Here is a 25,027-nt window from a genome sequence, read left to right as displayed (position 1 = left end):
CCTTCATGTTTTTAGCTTCTCGCCTCACGTTCTTTTCCACTTCAATGCACATTTATGTGGATCTGATCGAAATATAGAGATATAAGTTATAGCTTACAAGGATTCTCTCTCTCTCTCTCTCTCTCTCTCTCTCTCTCTCTCTCCCTCTCTCTCTCTCTCTCTCTCTCATGATCTCATGAACATGTTATCCCTTATTGCCTTAAATATGAAATAAGTGAGTGGTCAGAAATATATCTTTTTTGTTTGTCCACTGCACTCAAATCTAACAGAACCTTCCATCTAAACAAGAATCAGTCCAACCTGCTCTCCTATTGCACTTTATGTCCAGAGAAAATATACCTTCTCTCGTTTAGAAATTTCGTCTGTTGTATGTCAACCCATCCCTCTTCCTTTTCCATCCTATTCAAGAAATTATTCATAGTTACATTAAAATCTGCTGCAGTCTCCTCATTCAATAATTTGGATAAACCTCTCATGCTATTGTCTCAAAAAGTACTACACAATGTAAGATCATCCACATTAGGCCCATATATGTATCCCACTTTCCACAACGTCCCATGTAGCTTACCCCCAGCTATTAGCCTTCTCCCATTATCTTCAGGCAAAAAACATTGTATTTAGCATGAGAAGTTTATGTACAATGATAAGAGCTCCTACTGTTCTTCTTCCTTTAACTGAACTACCTTCCACTACAGTCCAACGTTTTTTCACCTATTTATAAGATCTCTCTTCTACTCAGCTTTATCTTTTTTGCATGATTCTCATCCTTTAACACAGTGACATCCCTTCCACTGTCATAAAATACATTTTGAAACAGACTTCTTTTTGCACAAATGTTATCTCCCTTAATTACCTCTCTTCCTTTATTCTCACACACTTTCTTCCCCTCTTACTGCTATAGCTACTTCTACATAATCTCCTTCACCATTGTCTGTGACACAGCCTTGGTCCCTTTTCTACATATTTCCCGAGCTACATCAATACTGAATTCTAGGCAACCACTTCATACTTAGTCTGAGAACAAAGGAAGCACATGCTGAGTCAAGAACCCAGTTAAAGCCCACAAAACTCCTATCTGTCTTCTACTATTTGTCTGTCACTCAACAACTCCCCTTAACTGTCCTATCAACAGCTACCTATGATTCCTGCCGGTAAGATATGGGGTTGTCAAACAATACAGCTGAGCTGACTTTTGCAAAAATGAAATAAAAGAAAATTTCCAAGATTTAAATATGCATTTCAGCATATAAGTACTCAGATATGTAAGTATGACCCCTGCTCTTTTCCCACAGCCCCTAGTGAACTTGCTCAAAAATGTTATGCATTTTATATAAATTGATCTGTAGCATAACACAAACATGGCAAATGTGTAACATTTGCAAGAAGCAATGCAGGAAGGAAAACAAGAAAATATGTAAGTACATATGCCAAATGTAACACACAATTTCAACCTCCACCCCCCCCCCCCCAGAAAAATACTTCACTGCAGTGAAAATCAGCAGTTCTATGTCTACACAGTAGAATAATTTGTAAAATTAAAATATAACATGCAGAGACTCCACTTAGTAATTAGAAAGCATTGGTCCTCAAATCATTTCTCCTCGCAGTAGTCTGCGAAGTTCTTTCATCACTCCAATGTAATTGCCAGATTCTTACAGTTTGGACCTTAGCAAAAACAGATTATCGCTGTCTCATAATAGGTTAATACTAAGTCTGGGTGAAAGGAAAACAATATATATATATATGTGTATATATATATATATATATATATATATATATATATATATATATATATATATAAAACTGTTTACTATTGTTCTTTGGAAACTCATCTAGGTTATTTTGTCAGCATTATAATTGACTGACCTAAAAACATGGCTAAAGCTTTTATGAAAAGAAAAATCATGACATTGGACAGACAACAAAAATGGGCTTAATCCAAGAACAAACATGAAGGATCCACTTCCAATAACTCAGCAAGTTTATATTCCACTGAAAGTGAAAACTCATGGCCCTCTAGTCATCACTTTTGGATGTTGAGCTTGGACTACTGGACACATAAAGAGAAGTTGCTCTTCTAGCAATGCTGACATCTACAAACCAAGTGCTTCCACATACCCTTGGGCATGTTTTCTGGCAAAAGCAAGTTATTTACTGAATGGTACTATATCTCAACAAACAAGCTAAACACAATGATGTTGTTGCACATATGTGCACAAGTAAGAGAAGAACTGCACAACATCTTGGGTGTTTTTATTTAACCTGACTCATATTGCTGAAATGCATTTTTTATCTGATGCAGAGACTGGGTCTTTCTAGGGAAACTTTTCTCAAGTCTTTTTGCGTGACTTCACTATTTACAGAATGCTGATTGAGTCTTTTACTCAAAGAGGATGAGGAGTCAATCTCTTCAGTGGAACCTAGTTTTTCAAAATTGTCCACTTTCCAAGCAACATCTCCTTCCAGATATGATGTTTCCTCTTTTCAATATTGCCCCATGTCCTAGTCCTGACTATCTCTGATAGCCTTGTAAAATTGATAGAAACCTCTCTTTCACATTGCTCGTAGCTTGGTTAAAGCACTGCCTCAGCCATCTGCTACAGGGTATTAATTTCCTGAGAATCTCTTTTTACCATTTTTTGATGACTCACTTACACCACACAATACTTCTTCCTTTTACTTTCTGGTTTTGCAGCTACTGATGATCTATTCCATCTCTTATAGATCTGCAGGGATTGACAGTCATTACATTTCACTCCTTCTATAACTATTAACATGCCAGGACAGGCCACCCAGGAGATCAGCAGCATATTCTTGAACTCACTTCAAAGCTGTGCAAAAGCAGAGTGACAAAAAAAAATCACACAGAATGTACTAAAAATCTGGATCATCCATCCACACACCTTTATGCTGTATAACTAGTGAACATTATTGGCTGAAACATTGATTCTTCCTCTCTGCTAAATCCATGCATTCTCATTCTGCCTATAACCAAGTCAAGACATTGGAGGACTAGAAGCTTATAATTTAAGAAGTATATCAAATTAGAGTCCCTCACTTGCTGTGCTATACAAGATGTTCTCATGCCTTTCAGGTCATCTACTTTTAGTTTAATGCACACCAGCTCATTTCCAGTGGCTTATCTTTTTCAAAAACATTTTTTTATACATTACAAAGTACAGAGAAACATTTCAAAATATTAATGGTAAAAATACTGGTAAGGAATGCCAGTTAATAAATGAAATCCTATTATTATATTTAACAGATGTAAAGTGATTAGTGGAGCTATTGCTTTCAAAATAAATGGTGTCATTATTAATATCCTTTCACAGAATTTTTTTAATCCCTTCTATAACAATTCAAGCACTATCTTAAACAAATATAGTTATTAAAATTTAAACCAGCAGAATTTGTTATAACATTTTTTTTTGAAAAACTGTTTTAATAACAAAGAACAAACACAGTAAAATAAAACAAGCACATAACTATACATGTCTGTAGCTGCATGATATATCAATGTAATACAAAGTAACAGCAGTTAATATTTTTCAAACAAATCTTTAAGTTTTAGCCATCACTTAAATGAATGACTAATATTAGAAGGTCTCATCCTAATTGTATGTAAGTAACTACTGCATATAATTTTTGCCAAACTAAGAAATTCAGTACAAGAAGAAGTAGTTTTACTCTTCCAGTTCTTGGTTATTATATTTCTAGCTATTGCTAGTATAGACCAAATAAGAGAGACTTGAGTCCTTGGAATTAATTCAGGGTTCGGAGTATTAAATAAAATCAATAACTTGGAAATATTATGTCTATCTGACCACAATGCTTGAATAAAATTATTAATTTCTTTCCAAAAAGGGGAGATGACCTGACATTCATATACCATATGTATCCCATCACCTGTTACCTCAGAATCACATCTCCAGCATTTGAATCTGCTTGATTTATACATAATTGTAACATTGTTAAGTATAACAAACACTCTGTGCAAGAATTTCCAGGTGAAAATTTTCCAATATAAAGAGGATGCATTTTTTTTTCTGTTGACTAATACTATTTTTTATCTGCGTCAGTAAAATTTCTTTTATTAATTTTTGAGGAATAATTCTAAAAAGGATTGTCTAAGTATAAGAAGTTTAATATAAGAATTCTATAAATCTGTGATAAGTAGACTTATTTTCCATTGCTTTATTATTAATATAATTAGGAATTCCAATATTTGGGAGAATATTTCTTATCCAAGTTAAATATCTTATTTATTTTTGAGTTTACAAAATCTCTACATATTTGTAGAATTAACCAATTATTAGAATTGTGATTGTATCTAGACATCAACTTTTCAACAGTATGTATTTTGGTTCCATTTAAAAATTGGTGCAATAAATTACATTATTTTGTTATTTTAGATCTATCATTCAAGTGAAATTGTGAGTTCCTAAGCATTCATTTGTATATACTATTGGAAAATTTGAAAAGATTCAGAGGAGGATTCAGTAATCCTCCGTGTAGGACGAACAAAGTCCTACTCGGAGACTGCCGTCTAAGAGTTAGACGTCAGCGCATCATGCATATGCATGAGGGCGTGCTGACTCCACTCCCAGGCTAACACGGAGCGTGTAGGAGTGCAGGGGGCGTGTCAGACTGCCGAGCAGTCCAAATATCCATGCCCCCGCAAGTGCCTAACTCTGCAAATGTCAGCAGATAGAGTGAGTCCGCTCAAATGTGTATACCCCCAACACTACACTCCCCCACATTAAAAAGCCCTGTACAAATGAAATAAAATGTAAAACAAAATTTTTTTTTTATTATTCACCAAATAGCTGCCCGTATTTGCATGTGTGTGCGCGGGTGTGCCAATTGCTTAGCTACAGTTAGCAGTTTAGACATCGAAGAGGATAATAAACCACTTATATGCAAATTAAGCCAAATAGCAATAGTGTAGTGGTAGAGCCTTCGCACAAAGAGGAGGCATTCTCGGTTCGAGTCCCACCACTCCCCTTTCCATTTTCTGTAGGAAATCCGTGCATAAAAAGAATTCCTGACATTTACCTTTTAAATTACATTAAGATGCATCGAAATGGCCTATGTAGTAGTGAACGATATTTTAAATATATATAAGAAAGTGAAATGGTCATGCTTAATAATGAATGCATAAGTAACCTATCTTAAGCAATGTGAAGCACTGCTAAGCAACGTTTACCAGTATTAAGCACATTTAAGAATAATTGCCCTTAGCTAAGCACTGCTTTAACTAGCGCAATAGCTTTGCACAGCTGCGCATCGCGCCAACCAGCGAAAACTAAACATGTTTGCGTGGAGGTGCGCACCACGATAACTAGTGCAACGTCGGGCGACATACAGCAATGTACAGCAACGTCGAACAATGTTGGGCAAAGTTGAGCAAAGTCGGCTAAATCCAGCCACACCCCCTACCGGTCAGGCCAGTAGTAAAATAAAAAAGCAATAACAGGTCTCGAACCCAGGATAGTGTGCACCATAATTACAGTACTAATCCTCTAAGCCATGACAGCATTTGAGGTTTATGGACTGTCAACACACATATACATATGAATCAAAGTTTACCCAGTGCTAAGCAGGTGTGCACTCAGTTGAGAACTTTCAAATCCAGCCAATCACAAATAAGTGTGGGAAATGAGGCATATTTAAGCTTCATAGGCAGGAATACTCGCCATAACTGGTTGCAGCTCCCATCTGTAGGCAGCAATGTATGGTGTCGGAGAGGGCTCTCACTTCCGAGCACAACGGTGGGGCATTGAGGAGTCAAAACTGATGGTTTGGCTCCTTATCCATCGTCATGATGCTAGACTCCTGCAGGGCCAGTTCCAGGGCACGGAATACAAAGCGGAGGCCTGGAACCATCTCGCACATGAACTCACCAGTGCCACAGGCGTCCCTCGGACTCGTGAGCAGGTTACACATCACCATGCAGACATGAAGAGATGCAAGCAGGACCTACTGAACCAATGGATACAGGACACCATGGGATGCAAAATGCCCCACTACTGAGTAGGTAGCCATGGACTGAAGTATGTAAAGATTGCTAGTGTAGTCGATAGTATGGATAGGTATATGTCTCAATATCACTTCATTTACTTCACAGCTGCAGGTGTCTGTGCTGCGAATCAGCAAGCCTATACAGATAGGTTGCTAAGGCTGCGCCACCATGCAGGTTAGTAATTTTTCTGCATGTACTGTTATATAAAATAAGTGAGAGAGCCTGGCTAAAAGTGTCTCAGCCCAATAATAAAGGTATAATAAGGCTTGAATAACCTGTCTGCATGAACTGTTGTGTAAAATAAATGAGAGAGCCTAAAAAAGAGTGTTGTAACCCATTACTAAAGGTATAATAAATCCTGAATTATCTCTCTGCATGTATTGTTATATAGAATAAGTGAGAGAGCCAGAAAAAGAGTGTTGTAAACCATAAATGAAGGTATAATACATCCTGAATAAGATGTCTGCATGCACTGTAATAACAAATAAATGAGAGAGCCACTAGAAAAGTGTGTAATGTAATTAATTAAGGTATAACAGCTGTAGTGTGTCCGTGTCACTTTCTTTGAAATGTTGATGTACTCTTGCTGTATAGAAATAGTAGTGTTGTATTAAGCGCTGTCAACCCACACTTGGGTAGGCCCATAGAAAGAGTACGAAGGGAGTGCCAGTATCTCTTAAGCATATATACAGTCCTCAACTGTAGTTTCAAGCCTGGCATATATAGGTAAATCTGGCACATGAGTAGCTTGTAGTTGTGTGCACTGGAAATGTCAGTGTACTGCTAGAAATGTAGGGGGCTGTTAAAATATAACTGATAATGTCACCTGAACACATCCAGATATGTAGACATATGAATATAAATAAAATATATAAATACGTAGCAGTAACATCTGCATCCTGAACAGTTTGTATAACAGATCCAGGTCAGGTACATAAGGAACTAGCAAAACACATCCCACAACGTAATGAACATTGCCTAGTGTAATAATACATGTAGGGGATATATACCTGCAGTCAATAGGAATGTAGTGTAAAATATAAGTTCATATAAGTTGTTAATGGAGGTATATTTTTACACCCTACTGTATGTGCATAAACAATGCAATTCCACACCTCAATGGGTATGTGTAATCTCAAAAAAATTGTTGGGACATATGTCCTATTGGTTTATAAATATCTGCATAACTTTGATGCATGTGCCCTGTTCAAACACCACAATCTTGGTGGCCTGTTGCCACCATTCATTCCTGCATGCTGTTGGAATGTCCACTGTCATTCAATAGATGCATGTGTTATGCTTGCTGTTCAACTGTTGGAACTCTGGTGTGTTGGGTTAATGAGAATATTACTGCATGCTGTTACAACTAATTTGGAATGCTGTTGGCTATATTGTCATTAAATTCACCTAAACACATAACATATGGGAAGGCCAGTCCCAGCGGACCCACCTGTCCCACCTCAGCTGGCGATGGCTCCTGGCACCAGCAGGTCCGGTGCCCAGCCCGGGACCTCCTCCTCCGTTGGCCCTGTGCCACCTTCGGGTGGAAGCACTGCAGGGGATGGGGCTCATCCCCCCCATGCAAGCATGGCCAGAGGAGGGCCACCTGTCACCCTCCGAAGGGTCCAGGCTGTGGTGCGTAGGGAGATCCAGCGTTCAGTCGCTGATCCCCTATGCCAGCTCGAGGCAAGAGTGGCGCAACTCACGGGTGAGCCTGCCCCTCCTACACAGCCCCCAGCACAGCCACCCTCCATAATGTGAAAGTGCAGTGGTGACTGCCCATGGGTGGGGATCTCAGTTCCACTGTTACCATCTGTGGGCTCATGGGCTTGCGATTTCCAAACATCCTTCCCCGTCAATTGTGTTCACCCACCCCATGTGTCATATTTCACCCCATATACGTCTTGTTTGTCTTGTCTGTTTACCTCCCCAACCTACCTCCCAAAACATACCTACTTCCCCTACCCCACATTCCACTCTCACCTGAAAAAAAAAAAAGGGCAATCTGCTCCCACAAAAAAATTATGCCCCATACATAGCTGCTCATTTTACACAGATGTCTGCTGGACACAAAAACTGAAATTCAATTGGCAGTACAACATACTTTGTTTTCCTCACCCCTCTCTCAGGAGTGGAAGGTTTCAAAATTCCCTCCAAATTACTAGTATATGCACAGCTGTTGCTGTTAAAGAAATGGGCAGCTATGGACCTTCCCTACACCCATCCTGCACATCCTGAGCTGTTTTCCCTACTGTCTTTCCTCTTTGTGCCCATTTTTCACCACTTTCCTATCTCCCCATTTTCTTTTCTTTCAAAGAAATGAGCGTGGGGGTTAGCGGGAGTAAGCACTTTTAAGCAGCAGTAAGCGGGGTTGAGCGAGTGTGCGCATGTGTGCATTTAGCTAAGTATTGCTAAGTGTCATGCAAACCCACGCAAACCTGCTTACAACTGCTTAAAAGTGCCTTAGTCACCCTGCATATGAGGGCCTTGTTCTGCTCAGCAGCAAAATAAAACACCACCTGTTAGTCTTGAACCCCGGACCTCGGACACACTAGACTGCATAAAGTACCACTAGGCCACAGCAGATATACAGCAAGATGTTGCTGAAATATATATATATATCATGCATCAGAATGTGTGAATGTAAACGAAAGATAGGAATGCCATAACACAAAACCTGTTCTGTGGAACTTTACCAGCAGTTGTTGTGGAATTGCATTACATGACTGTGATAACAGAACCATACATTCTAGCAGTAAATACTGTTACCGCAGCACTTCACAACCCACACACAGTATCATAGCAGGACAATCCCCACCCAAATGTACAAAATACCGGTGTGTTCAAGGTACAGCAAGGATGGAGGTAGGCATACTCAGTACTGGAATTGTCCAGTTTCATGAGCATCCTGTGATAATGCCAACAAAATAAAAAACACAAAATGCAGAAGTGAGTACATTAATATCCACAGTATAGCTGTTCCCAAACAGTTCATGTGCCAAATGAAAACATCGCAATAACTACATATGTATGGCAGCTAATTGTGGATGTTGTAAAGAAACTCCATACTCCCATGTATCTTGTGTTAGCATTTCTAGGGGTGAGTACAATTCTACACTGTCAACTGTGTACTGGAAGAGGCAACATTCAGATCTGAGTACAACATACAAATAACTGGCTACACCCTTAGCAACAGTTAGAAGAAGTATACCGACCTTCAAAGTTACACAACGGTGTCCACAGCAAACAAGCATGGTCCCCACTCTGGAATTCTGAAAGGGCTACGCCTACCTGACCTAGCAATTTATAGCACTGGGTTGCTATGACAGTGAGTGCTGCAAGTACCACACAGCAGGCTGCATGCAATTGCCAAATAGTGGTCACCAATTGGTACAGAGGCCATCACATGCACATGTGCAGATACCTATAAAAGCAGTCTGTACTTGCTGTCCACACATGCAATCATTCCATTGCAGGTATGGAGGGAGAGAGAGAGAAGAGAGAAAAAAAAAGAAAAGAAAAAGTGATGTAAAGTTAAGAAATATAACAAAAAGAATATATTGAAAAAAACAGTATACTGACAACAGAAATAATATTGAAAAAATATATTGAAAAGAAACTATATTGAAAAAAATAATTGAAATAAAATATGTTTGAAAACAATTTGAAAGAAAAAATATTGAAAAAAAACTGAAAAAAAAAGTATTGAAAAAAATATTGAAAACAATATATTCTGAAATATACATCTATTTAACAAAAATGTTGAACATTAAAAGAGATACTGAAAGCTAAACGTATATTGGTAAAAAAAGTATACCAGGATATACAGTAACATATACGAACACATACAAAGGCAAGGTATGTAACAGCTATGTATTTACTGGAATGTAGTAGATGTTAATGAAGAGTACTCTATATAGTTTGAATCATCCATGTGTGGCAGCAGTACGTATCGATGCACAGATGCCCTGCATAACCACTGGCATGGGGAAATGAGTGTGTTGCTGTATGCAGTGTGATGTGACATATGTAGTTCAGCATTAAATGTCAAACATTTGATCCATGTTATCTGTGTTCTGTACAGTAGTGTGTACAATGTCTGTTTGGGGTAGTAGCCCATACGATTATGCAAACATGGATGTGACAGAGTAACAAATGCACAATAGTCATATTAATGTGTAGCTTAGCATTGGCAACAGTTGTACCAGGCTAGTTTGCTAATTCAGCATTAGCAGCTATGTATACACCCTCTAATATTACTGTGTGCTCACATGTGACACCTGTTCATGTTGCAGCAAGGCCGACAGGTCAGCCGTGAGGTACATGTACTTACAACAGTGTGGTCCTTGTGTGTACATACGGAGAGATCTGTCCATCTCAGATATATTAGCATCTGTACATGTGCATTGAGCAAGGGACATACTGCAACTGTTTGTGAAAGGTGGATATATATATATATATATATATATATATATATATATATATATATATATATATATGTTGTTGAAGGTTGTTATGTGCATATATCTATCTAGGTTGTAGTGTGTGGCAGACCAGACAGCATACAGTGCTGGTATATGACATGTGGTGGTTAAACATTGTGGGTATGGTTCATCAGGTTTGCAGTGTTGCAGCCAGTGAGGCCTGCTAAAGCTACATGGGCTGAGAACACCTTCAACGCATTCTGCACAACACTGTGCAATGTTATGACATAACTGTATATGTCACAACCTTCCCATACTTGATATACCCACCATGACAGGTGGACTGTATATATGCCTATATGTATATGTATATGTGCAGCAATGGATGTTCATATGTATGTGTGTATATATATATATATATATATATATATATATATATATATATATATATATATATACATATATATATATATATATATATATATATATATATATATATATATATATACAGAGAGAGAGAGAGAGAGGGTCATAATTACTGCAACAGATGTCTGGTGACAAAGCCATGGACTCAAGCTCAATGTTAACACTGTATTGGCATTCCTCCTTGCAAATACTCAGTACCCATGAACTACCACATGGGTGGTAGTCCACTCAACACTGAAGGTGTGATAAGAGACCATGGGACACAGGTGGACAGTAGTCTCCCCTTCAATAGTCACAGTGCCACACTAGTCATGTAATCCGTCTACGTGGCACACGTCATCAGAAAAGGTGTATACTACTAATACTATAATACTGCTGAGCAACACACGTCCTGCATGCTGTCACGTTTTATATAAATGTTTGGCTTGTGATACTGTACCCCAACATCACACACTATTGATTATGTTCGGGATTGCTGGTGGTGTGTGTGTGTGTGTGTGTGTGTGTGTGTGTGTGTGTGTGTGTGTGTGTGTGTGTGTGTGTGTGTGTGTGTGTGTGTGTGTGTGTGTGTGTGTGTGTCTGCACTAGTGAGGAGTGTATTTGTGTGCATGTGTTCATGTGTTCATGTGTACATGTGTGCATGTGTGCATGTGTGCATGTGTTCATGTGTGCATGTATGCATGTGTGCATGTGTGCATGTGTGCATGTGTCCATGTGTTCATGTGTTCATGTGTGCATGTGTGCATATGTGCATGTGTGCATGTGTTCATGTGTGCATGTGTGCATGTGTGCATGTTTGCTGACATCATGTACAGGTCGTAAAGTGTGTTTCCTGTCTCCCTCTCACTGATGCTGATACTGGGCTGGTTCAATGCAGCAGGGAAACTGATGTCACCGAGCATGATAGTGACAATGATGATAGGTGTGTTGAGGCACAGGCATGTTTGCCAGGGTCTATCATTGGGCCGCCAATCGACACTACACAAGTGTCCACCCCATCCATGCACACAGTCATACTGCCAATACATCCATCACCAATGCCCTTAGCAGAGGGACAGCATACAGCCAGCATTGGCCAGGACAGTGTGGTATCCATGGCACATGCATCCCGACACAGCAGCCATACCCAGATGTCTGGAAGGGTACCACATAGGCAGATGTCCAGGGGTTCTCATCGGAGCACTGCTGCCCATCATGCCACTGGCAGACGTGCCACAGGTCTAAGTACCTCATGCATGTTCCAGGCTGTCATGGAGGCACAGGTACATATGGAACGGTACACCAGATAGGGACTGAGGACACAGAGGGCACATAACACCACCGTAATAGACAGTATCCATGACCTAGTTGGTGCCATCTGCAATTACACTGAGGTCACTGATAAACATTGGGGAGAGACACTAGATGTCCTCCACAATGTTATTTCCATGTGTTAGGACAGTGCAGGATGGTGGAGTCATCGATGTGGATGTATGCCAGCAACATCAGCAGCTGGCAGCCGCTGCGGACGTCCCTCAAGCAACAGCCGCTCCCATAGTGCCAGTACCAGCCCCAGCAATGTTGGGGGTGAGCTGTCCATAGAATGTCCTAGAAGACCACGTGCACGTGGCTCTGGACAGTCCCAGCAGGGACCTGGGTCCAGTGTACATCCATCTACCTCTGGGGATAGTACCCAGTCTGGCTTGGTACCTGATAGTGTCAGTAGCACCCCTGCCAGGCACAGGTACCGTATCCGTGGCCAGAGATGGTGATCTGTAAAGCCTCGCAGGTACAATCTGTGGCTGTCCCACATGTACCCATATGTGGCAGCCACATGGTGGAACTGTGTGCATGCAGACACACACACACATAATCCAGACACTTAGGGCTAACACACACACACACACACACACACACACACACACACACACACACACACACACACACACACACACACACACACACACACACACACATTACATTGGCCCATACCATTATTCTTGCCCCTCACACACACACACACACACACACACACACACACACACACACACACACACACACACATGTTGATTGGATGGCTCACTGTAGGCCTCTGGCAGACCAACAGCACACCCTGTGCATATGATGAAACCTGTGCCACCTCCTGTCATCTGTAACATCGATGCAGGAACAGGCTACAGTGGTGCTGATGCACAGAGTGTCTTTATAGCAGTATAGCAATGTTAGCATGTTGTCAGCTGCAGAGTGTAATGATATGCTTGAAGGTGTAGCTGAGCAGGCATGATGCATTAAAGCTATGATTGTCATTGTAGTGTTGTTTACACCAGTGTTAGTTCCAATTGTATATTGTCCGCCCACGTGCCACTTGGCTAATGTGTGCAGTATTGGCAGCATGTGTTAGAGAGTGGACAGTATGTGAGGGATGTGTGTAGCATATATTTTCAGGTGTACAGTTGTGGAAATGGTGGAGGTGCACTGTCTGCATGTACGTGCATAGTGGACACATGGGCAGGGTGACATGCTCTGTATTACACAGTAACACTCCATAGTTTCTATTGGTGGCCAGTATGCATTGTACTACACACATTTTGGAACCTGACTACACATGTGTGTATGACATGGTATGACACTTTGCTGTGGGTGATACTGTTACTATCTGTCATTGTTTCACATTCTGGTAGCGTACATGACTGCAACAGCCAGACCATAACCAATCGTTAGCTGATGTCCTGACAACTGACACACAGATGTAGGACACACAGCAACATTTGGATCCTTCAGGTACTATACTATGCCAGTAACCAGTGGTATTCAGCTGTACCCATTACTGAGACCACTCCTGTTTGGCATTTGGCTCTCTTAGGTACAAGAAATCACAGTAGGGGTATGTCTGTCCACGTGTGCTAATGCATACTGTGGCCTATACTGCATTCTCCAGGTGACACACACATCCTCCACAAGGGTATCATACAGACAGATACCTGTTGTCAAACCCATGCTGTAAAGCTATAGACAAAACTAAGCGTAGTCATCCACCTTTACGGAACATAGTATCCCCACAGTACCACATAGGTAGTGGCCACCAACATCATGAACAGGTACCGATGTGTACATGCAACCTAGTGTTACGTCATCTCTTCTTTGATAATCACATTCCCTAAGGTATTTTGGAATCCCTCGGTGGATCACATAAGCAATCAGGGGTCTGCATGCATGTCCACAAAGGTTGTTGTACACCTATAATGCATAGTCATCATTGACAGACTCTGCTGCATTTGAACAGGTCTGACATATACCTCGGCCATAAACTCTCACACACACAATTCAATAGAAACCGTAATGAGTGTGTGTGACACGGATGACCTAGGCCAGGCATCACTGCAGTGGCTGGCCTTGTCACAAGCATACATATGTGACCTAAGGTCTGTGAAGCAGCAGCACAGTTTGGCAAAGATGCCAACTGTGTACTTGGATAAAGCAGGGTTCCCACACATGCAATACTTGAGGTGACATGTACGTATATGTATTTGCCTCATAGCTACCTCACATGTACAATGCCTACTGATATGTCATATGGTAGTAAAAGCAAAACCCCCAACACTGTTACACACATGGAGCACACACACTCACCAAGTGCCGGAGTCAAACCCCTACCTAACTAATTCATGATACTAAAGAAGTAAACATCAACACATCATGCTGTACACATTTCTGGGAAGCATCTTTTCCACAGGTATATTTGTAGGATGGTGACATAATCAGACTTGACAAAGAGTAGTTTATCACTTTTAAGGTGTTTTGCTACTCCCCTAAAAGGTTGCTCCTTCCCAAGGAGACCACACAGTTGTCAAGTACAGGATTCAAACCCCTACTTAATGACATCATGATACTAGAGGAGTACACATTAACACGACGCACTATACACATTACTGGGAGAAGTTTTTTCCACAGGTATGTTTGTAGGATGGTGACATCATCAGACATGACAAAGAATTGTACACCACTTTTAAAGTGTTTTACTACTCTCCAAAAAGGTTGCTCCTCTCCAAGGAGGTGATACACGAGCACAGTTATCAAGTGCAGGATTCAAACCCCTACCTAATTACTTCATGATATTAGAGGAGTATGCATTAGCATGATGCACTATACGCATTACTGGGGGGTCTCTTTTCCACAGGTATATTTGTAGGATGGTGACATCATCAGACATGACAAAGATGTGTATACTACTTTTAAGGTGTTTTACTACTTTCCAAAAAGGTTGTTATTCTCCAAGGAGATCACACACAATTGTCAAGTGCAGGATTCAAACCCCTATCTAACTACTTTGTGATACTAGTGGAGTACACATTAGCGAGATGCACTATACCCATTACTGGGGGCCCTTTTTTTCCACAGGTATATTTGTAGGATGGTGACATCATCAGACTTGACAAAAATTGGTTTACCACTTTTAAGGTGTTTTACAACCCTCCTAAAAGGTTGCTCTTTCCCAAGGAAGCCACACACAAGCACTTGTCAAGTGCAAGATTCAAACCCCTACCTAATTACTTTATGATACTAGCAGAGTACGCATTAACATGACGCACTATGCACTTCACTGGGGGGGGGGGGTCCCTTTTCCACAGGTATATTTGTAGGATGGTGACATAATCAGACTTGACAGAGATTAGTTTACCACTTTTAAGGTGTTCTACTACTCTCCAAAATGTTTGCTTTTTCCCAAGGAGACCACACACAAACACTTAAGTACAGGATTCAAACGACTACCTAACTACTTTATGATACTACAGAGGTACACATTTACACACCGCGCTATACACATTACTGTGAGTTATCCTTTCCACAGGTTTATTTGTAAGATGGTGACATCATCAGACTATACAACGTGGGTTACATTAGGTGACATTAGGTGGGCTACATTGAAGGAATGTCTACACACTTTGGCCATGTCATCATCAAAGGGGTGTGTGCTATCTACCTGTGTCCCCAGGGCCATAATGACTTTCTCCGTACATACTGGATTACCACCTATGTGGTAATTTGTGTGCACTTTGTTGTACCCAAAGGGGATGACTATGCATTCTTTAGCATTCAGCTTGAGCCCATTGTTTTGACACCAGGTATCTGTCTCTGTAAGACACTTCTAGAGGATGTCTGTGTTAGCCGTGCAGTCGGTTATGGACCACAGTTACCATTCATCTGCAGACCTGTTCAGCCATACACCTCCCATGCTTGCCTCTACCTCTGAGCAGTAGCTACTGAACAGGTAGGGCCCCAGGACCAAGACCTGTGGGATGCCATTTGTGACTGGCATAGAGTTGGACATGGCGCCAGCAACTCTGAACATGTGTGTATGATCTGTGAGCCACCTGGCCACCCATCCTGTGACATAGCTGTTAATGTTCCAGCTGGTACACTTGTCCATGTTGACAGAGTGGGGAATGGTGTGGAAAGTCCTTTGTGAGGTCCGGGTGGGCTGTGTGGACTACTTTCACCTCCATCTATGTCCTTGGTAACTGTTTGAAATAAGTCAACTAGGTTTGGGAGCCAGGATCTGACTTTAACAAGGCAAAGTTGTGGAGAGTACAGTGTCTGGAGGTCTCCAATGCCTCTGTTTATGGGTTCCATGACAATTTGCTCAATAGCTCTGTAGACCAGGCTGAGTAGACATATTGGACAATGATGTCCATGTTCTGTTGTGGCACCCTCTTTCTGGAGCTGGATGACTATTTGTGTATGCCATTCTTTGGGTACATAGCCTGTGGTATGCTTGTGTCTGGACAGTGAATGTGAGTGAGGGTCCAGTTCCTCATGGGCCTAGTGTATGACACAGCCTGGGACACCATCCAGACACATTGATGCTGTGTTCTCAGCTTTGGTGAGGGCTGTCTTTACCTGCATGTCCATGACATCTGGGGCTCTGCATCCTTCTGTGCTGGACACAGGCCCTTTTGGGGGTGATGGGGGGTGTTTACACTGAACATGTCCCCCTGGATGTGGGCAATGATAGTTGGTTTGGTGTATTTCTTTCATTTTTTTCAGAGATAAAATGACAGCATATTTGGAGGTTGACACCTACATGTCTGGTATAGCTACCGTAGGCTTTGTGGTTGTCATTCTTACATTCCTTGGCTCTTTGTCTTTAGAAACTGTCCATGGATTATTTTATGAGCGATCATTGTTTCATCCTGATAATGATCAGTGATGCGTTTCCTTTAGTGAAGTTGGCTCTATCACGTGTTTGTTTCCTCCTTCTGTTGTCTAGCTTATTTATGGGCAACAACCACCTGATTGTTGTCTTATTTTTGGAGGTGTGCATCTTGGTTTTATTTGTGATGTCTCAATCCATGCATCCCTGTAGATGCTCATAGGATGCACTTGTAAATGATTCTGCGGTTTGTATACCATTATCCTATAGCAAGAGGGCTTTGGAACGCTCCACTTTGGTCTTGGAAAGTGTGCAGTTTGCTTTTGCAAATGTCTTCAAAGTGGTTTCATTGACTGGGTGGGGGGGCCGGATATGGATTTCCAGTGTGATTACTTCATGATCTGATATTACCAGCGAGGGGTTTATCTCTGTAGTGGAACACTGGTACCCCATGTTGGTGATGATCATTTCCAGTATGTTGTCACCTTTAGTGGGCATGGTGACCAGCTGTTCCAGGGTGTTAGGGTTTTTAAACTCTAGGAAACATTGGGCGAAGGACGTTGTACATGAGTAATTCCACCACTCACTGTTTGGGTAGTTGTAATCTCCTCATATAATGGTGTTGGATAGGACCTTTATACTTTCCACTGTTCTCCGGAATACTGACTGAGGTTCCTGAGACAAGGTACGTGATCTGTAGCAGGCTACAATCTGATGGGTAGCTTTGGCCAATGTTACTTGCACTTGCATGGTCTCCAAGGCCCCATGCTGTGCCACTAACCTGAAGGCGTGGGTATCCATAGGGTAAATGGGTACACCCCTTCCTTTTGTATTTCACCTGTGGTTTTGGGTCCAAAGGTCAGAGGGATTGTGAGTGTTTTACGTGGACCATATCCAACAGCTCTGTGTTTGACATTGCTTTGTATGTTAGGCAGTGAACACCTCTGAGTGGGCGATATGCAAGGGAGTACGTATGGAGCATTTTGAGATGGTCTGTGTATGGCATGTATTTCAGGCCGCTAATGCTCTTTGTGTGGTATTGCTGCTGGCTTTCCAGTTTTTGTAGTTGTCTTGTGAGGTACATAGCAACAGTGGCGTTGTACTCTATTATAGTTCTAGTGAGTGATGAGTGGAGGGGAACATTGTCCTCTTCCATTCTGCATGAGACACATTTTGTGATGAGGTGTGCCACATGGGAGGGTTTCCTGACTATTGTGGGAATGTGATTAGCACAGTTGTACCCACTGTCCACCTGTGACCCAAGGTCCCTTGTCACACTTTCAGTGTGAAGTATACTACCACCTCTGTTGTAGTTCTTGGCTACAGAGCTTTTAACATAGGGGATGACAATGCACCTTTTGGCATTGAGCTAGAGCCCATGGCTTTGACAACAGCCATCTGTCCCAGTGAGGCCCTTTTGTAGGATGTCCACATCTTTTGTGTTTACCATTATGGCTCCTGGTTTGCAGTCCTCTGGTAAATTCAGCTGCCAAAGACCTGCCATATTAATGTTTACTTCAGGGAAGTAGATACTACACAGCCTGGGAAGTTATCTGGTCCCATGGCTGCTGTGATACTGGCTTTGGAGAGTGTTTATTACCTGTGCAGCCATGATGACAGCAACTTTGCAGTCTTCCATTATGGAGATATGCTCTTTCATGGGTGTGAGTGGGGTACAGTTAACAGTGATCCTATCTGCCAGGATGTTGGCAATATCAGTTGGCTCTATACATTTACTGTCATTGAGCTGTAACTTGGAACAGATCTGACTGTAACCATGACATGAACCTGTCTGTTGGGCAGAGATCTCCTGAGTAGACAGTATGCCACAGAGTACAGATTGGGTTACATTCAGTCTTGCTACATGGGGTGGCTATTTGAGGCCAGTAATCCTCTTGTTAAGGTGCTTCATTGGTCTTTCTAGCTGCTGAATGTGCCTAGTCGGATTCATCGCAAGTGTGTTGTGGTACTCTCTGACAGGTCTGATGACTGCTGAGTAGTGGGAACCTCCTTTGACCTACGTGCAGAGACCTTGGCAGTTTGTGTGAATACATAGCATGATTTTCCAACCACTTTGTGAATGTGTTTCTGGAAGTAGAGATGACTATCCACATTTGTCCATAGATACCTAATTATCACATCCGTATTTAGCCTAAGTGTGTGAGCATGTCCAGTATGACCTTTCAGTGTGATGCTGAATGGAATCCACTACATTTGTTGGAGTGTGTGAGCACGCCCAGTATAGACATTTATACTATATGTGTATGGAAAATCAAGTTGTATTTTTACAGCAGGGCTCACCTTTGTGTCATAGATCAACAGGGATCATTATGTGCCTGCAGGGCTTCCATGTGACACTTTGCATAGACTTACCAACATTTCTACATACAGGGGGAACAGTTATTCTTTGTACATTTCTACCCGGGGGCACACCTGATTGTTACTGTGGGTGTACATAGGATGTGCGTTTCACCTGACACTTATACACATTTGCTATGCCTGCACTGCTATATACAGGACACCATTTCAGTCTGTACTGTTGCCTATCATAGTGGCTTGAGGCATACTACTGTACTACAGAGGTTGGCATCCAATGTCACGTATATTACACTGCAACTTCATAGCCTACAAAACCCACATCACACCGCCTAGCCTGATGTTCTCGGTATGCATAGGCGTGTGGGGGAGGTTACCCATTTGCCTCTTTAGGGGCATGCTACTGCATTTCTTTGTGTTTGCATTAGTGTACAATTGTCCTGCTGTGTCTGTGCCACTGAAATGCTATCATGGCTTAGTGGTTCAGTACTGTGACTATAGTGCACAGTATCCTGGGCTCGAGCCCTGTCATTGCTTTTGATTGCCATGCTGGGCAGATCAGACTGCTTAAGGAACAGTACAGCAGATATGAGCATGTTTAACTGACTTTGCTCAACTTTGGCCAACGTTGCCTGACGTTGCGCTAGTTGGCACGAGAAATTTTGATTACATATACTAGATATTGGTAAAAGCTGCTTAGCACTGTTTTATATTGCTTAAAACATGGCAATCATGCCTCAGGTGGTGCTGCAAGGCTGCCTATGTCGGATGCACATACTACACTCCCTGTACATGTTTGGAAACAGGTAGTGTCATGTTAGGCATCCCTATTATTTTATGTGTGAGTCAGAGGGAGGTACCATTTCCAGGGTTCCTACTGAGCCAGTGTATGTGCTATGCATTGCCTCTTTGCCAAGGCCAAGGCATACTGGGCATGCCTCCTTCTGCCTACTGGGGCAGGCTCAGGTTGTTCCTCCTCCGAGTCACGCTGTGCCTGTGCAGGCCTTGGCAATGGTGGGGGGCTGTTTGGCCCTGCCCCCTGCTGTTCCTGCTGCAGCTATTTTTGCAGGATCATATTGTGTAGCATGGCACATACCATGACAATTTGGGTACATGTAGTTGGTGAGTACTGCAAGGCTCCACCAGATGTGTCCAGGCAATGGAACCGTAACTTGAGCATCCCAAACACACGCTCTATTACATTTCGTGTTTGTGCGTGTGCCTCATTATGGTGTTCTTGTTCAGGTATGTGTGCATTTCTTATGGGTGTCATCAGCCAGGGCTCCAGTGCGTATCCAGCATCCCCCACTAAGTGACCGTCAGGAATGTCCCCATTGGCAAATGTCTGGTACAGCTGTGACAGATGCCAGATATGGGAATTGTGGTAGCTTCCAGGGCAGCCAGCACACACATTCAGTATTATGCCCTGGGCATCACACACGAACTGGCAGTTGATGGAGTGGAAGCCCTTGCGGTTGATGTAGGCCCTACCCCACTCACCGGCTGGTGCTTTGATGTGTATGTGCATGCAGTCAATTGCACCCACTACCTTAGGGTATTCTGCTATTTGATGGAAGAGATGCATGTTGCTGGCCAATACCTCACTGGAACTGGGGAAATATACATGATCCCCGACATGTGTTGACATGGCATTTAGGAACTGGTGCAGTACCCTGGCTGCTGATGCCTGTGAAATCCCCATCATATCACCAGTTGGTCTCTGGAAGGTACCTGTTGCTAGTATCCTTAGGCCAACACATACCTTGGTTTCCACTGGGATGGGTTCCCCTCTGTTGGTTCTGTGTGTGAGGCGTGGCCTGCACAGCTCAAAAATTTGCTGCAGGAGGTCTCTGTCCACTCTATAGCGCTCCTCTATCTCCAGCTCATGTAGCCCTTGATAGGTTATCCTGGGTCTGTGCACTCTTCTCCGTCTCCTCACTGTGGGTTGCTCAGCAGCATTCACAATGGCACCACCCTCAGCATCTTGCACATGTCACCTTATAATAGCAATGGCAGCCCCTAACATTATTTTGTCTCAGTTAAGCTTTTTACATTTTCACTTCTCTTTGTAGACTGCACTGTTGCAGTGTTTCTGAGAAAAACATGGGGGGATGTTGTTTGCAGAGTTTTACGTGCTGGGCTGGGCTAGGCTAGTGTACTGCCTGTGTAATTGACTGATTATGATTGATTTCACCTGGCAGCTTTGCTAGTTCTCCTTGGTTACTTCCTACTACTTTCTTTCCTTCCTTTTCCCATTTCTGTTTCCACAGGGGGCAGTGCCGCACAAACAAGCGCAAACACGTGCACATGAGTGCACATGCACACACACAGGCTTACACAGGCTTACACGGGCTTAGGCGAGTGCACTATCATGCATACACACTTAGACAGCCTTACACAGGCTTACACGGGTGCACACACGCGCACACAGGCTTAGAATGGTTTACAGGCACGCACACGCATGGACACAGTGTAAGCAGCTTTGCAAGAAACTTCAGTGATAGCCACGGCATACACCTTTGGTTTCTGGGTTTCAGTTTAGACAACTGTAGACACGCCTCTTCCAGTCCTGAGTAACTCACAGCAACCACATGCCACTCTGCTCCAGTAAGCTTAAAGTCTTTTTGATACATACCCCCTCATGATGTCACCTATCTTCTACTCTGTTACTCCCCTAATCCTACTCTTACACTCTACAGACATGGTTCACATGGCAGGGAAATTGGGGATTCACTATCCTTATGCTCATTTGCATAGGATTGCCTACTAATGCTTGGTTACATCTCTCACACTGAGCTTCCCTCCTTAGCAACCACTACTCAGTAGCCATGTTGTCTTCAGTCTGCCATTCACCTGCATGGCAGCAGAATATCTTGAATAAAATCCCTATTTGTGGCTTTTATTTTTTGTTTTTAGGGTTTTTAGAGCGCTGCACGTTTGCGCGGTGCTGCGCTATGCTTAAACATCGGAGATCGAGGAAAAAAAATTATTATTTTATTATTTTGCAATAGATAAAAATACCAATGACCATATATTTGGCCATTGGCATGCTTCCTCAACTGGATGCATCCTTTATTTGGAGCTGTCATAGCTCCGTTTTGCTATTTGCAGAACGGTACTCAGTTGCCAACCAAGTACATTTCTACAAATAATACTACTCTTACTCGGACGGGTTAGTGTTTCCTGGATCACAAATTTACCTCATTTGCATAGCTTTCAGCAGCAAATGAGGTAATTTGCATAAACTAACTCTGTCCGTGCAAGAGTCATTTAAGGAGCTCTCTTCCACGCCCCTGCCGGCTGTTCCTGGATCGCTTGGCAGACATGTTGCTTGCTGGAGTTTTACTCTACTCTTAGACTCCATGCAAGCCTTCGTGAATCCAGCCCATGGTCTTTAATACAATAATTAGAATATATGAACTTCCAGAAGGAAGAAAGAATATTATTTTTTATAAGGAATTTTATTAGAAGAAATGTTTCTGTTTAAACAATAATCTTTTAATAGCAAGACAAAACTGTTTGCTTATGACAGGTAGTAATATGTTTGTCATATTTAGATAATATCACCTGATGTATTTTTTTCCATTTTGATTCATATAATGAATTTAACCACAATGCAATATTTTTTACAATAGGTAAAGAAGCATATACCTGAATATGAGAGAATCCTATTCCACCATTATCCCAGCATTTTCTGTACCAATTAAAATAAATTCTTGGTTTATTGGGTTACCAATGAAACTTAAGTATACTGTTATTAATCTTTTTCATTAATTTTTTGGTGGAGTCAGTGTTAATGATTGTATAACAAATAATATTTTAGGGAGAATTACCATCTTAATTAACATTAAACATTCTTCCATAGTAAATAAAAATGTATTCCAACTTGTGACTGCACTTATAATTTTATCAGTAACCTGTTGAAAATGTACTTGTATCATTTCCTTACTATTAGATGTAATGATAATACCAATATAATTAATTTGAGAGTTATTCCAACTGAAATCAGAATATTTTATATGATTTTTTAAAATTTCTTATTGATTAATAATGTACTTGTTTTATTATGATTAAATTTAATGTTTAGTAGTTTCAAATTGCCTCATATAACTAATTATATGTTCTAATGATTTTTTTATATCTCCTATTGTAAGCAGAATGTCATCTGCAAATAGTTGAATCTTTAGTTCAAAAATCATCTTATATTTTTATACCATAAATATTTTTGTTTGACCTAATACAATTAGCAAAAGAGTCTATTACTACTGCAAAAAGTAGTGGAGATAGTGGGCAACATTATTTAGTACCTTTTAGTACTTTAAAGGAATTAGAAACAAAGGAACCTATTTTGATGTAAGCAGAAGAATTAATGTAGAACTTTGAAATCAATGCTATTAACTCAGCTGAGAAGTCATATTCTTTAAGTGCTTTAAATAAATAAGGCCAATTGTCTGAGTCCAAAGCTTTCCCTAAATCAAGACTAATGACAGAAAAGAGCATATGTACCCTTATTAAATTATCTTGTACCTTTCTATTCACAATAAAACTTGTTTGATGGTTGTTAATTAATTTTGGTATTACTAAATTAATTATATTTGCTAAAATAGATATGAACATCTTATAGCCAACATTTAGTACTGAAATGGGTCTATAAGAATAACACTTTGTAGGATCTTTGTCTTGCTTTAGAATAGGTGAGATGAAGGAATATTTCCATGATGGGGAAACTTCTGAAGTTTATAATTCCCTGAAAGCTTTTTCTAGTACAAAGACTGCATTATCTGGCAATAGCTTATATAGTTCAGGTATAAGACCACCTAAACCAGAAGCCTTATTGTTTTTTTAACTGTTTAATTGGTCTTTTATTTATTTTAAAGTAAAGGATCTGTCAGTTTTGTTTAATTTTTCATTTGTTCATTTATTCTTTATATTTTCCTTTAGAAAAGTTTCTACTATCTCATCATTGACTAAGCTATTTGAATGTTTATTTATATTTTCATAGAATATTCAAAAGCACTCAAGAATACCCTTAATATCTGTTTTCCTTTCTTTTTTGTTATTGATTTGTATTGTACTTTCTTTAATGTGATTTAGTCTATTCATTTTCTTACTCTAATCTGATGCGGAGAACTTTTCATTTACATACCACTCCTTAAACCCTTTTATTTTAATAGTGTATGCTGGTAGTCTTTTATGATGAATTAATATATAATTTTTCAAAATAATGTTGAATGCAATAGCATTGTGATGTGATAATGGACATGACACTATGGAAAGTTCTCCTATATTTGAAATCAAATTGCTTGTAACAAAAACCTTATCAATTTGTGCCTGAGTTCCATATCTATTAGGCAAATGGGTGTATTGAAGCAAATTTACTTTTCTTAGTTCATGTACATCCTTTAAGTTCATAAGGTTTACAAAATTTGATGTGTTTAGCTGATGATGTGATCTATGTTTCTTATTAACAGTGGTGTCCTTATCAGATAAGATACAGTTAAAATCACCAGCCATTATGACATCACCTTTAATATAATAGACTATTGTGTTTAGATGATTTTTTGAATCTTTAGGTCCAACACCCTGGAATCCAATAAGAGTTTACCAAAGTATATATTTTCTTATTCCATTTACTAACAATAATACTTAACATACTATTTGTACCGACATAAGTAGTCATTCCATTACGTATAACTGGTGAATTCTTCC

Source organism: Protopterus annectens, chromosome 1.part1 (assembly GCF_019279795.1).
Source record: "Protopterus annectens isolate FY-2018-M chromosome 1.part1, PAN1.0, whole genome shotgun sequence".
NCBI classification, from domain to species: Eukaryota; Metazoa; Chordata; order Ceratodontiformes; family Protopteridae; genus Protopterus; species Protopterus annectens.
The sequence above is the reverse complement of the archived record's forward strand: the minus strand, read 5'-3'. Positions refer to the sequence as shown.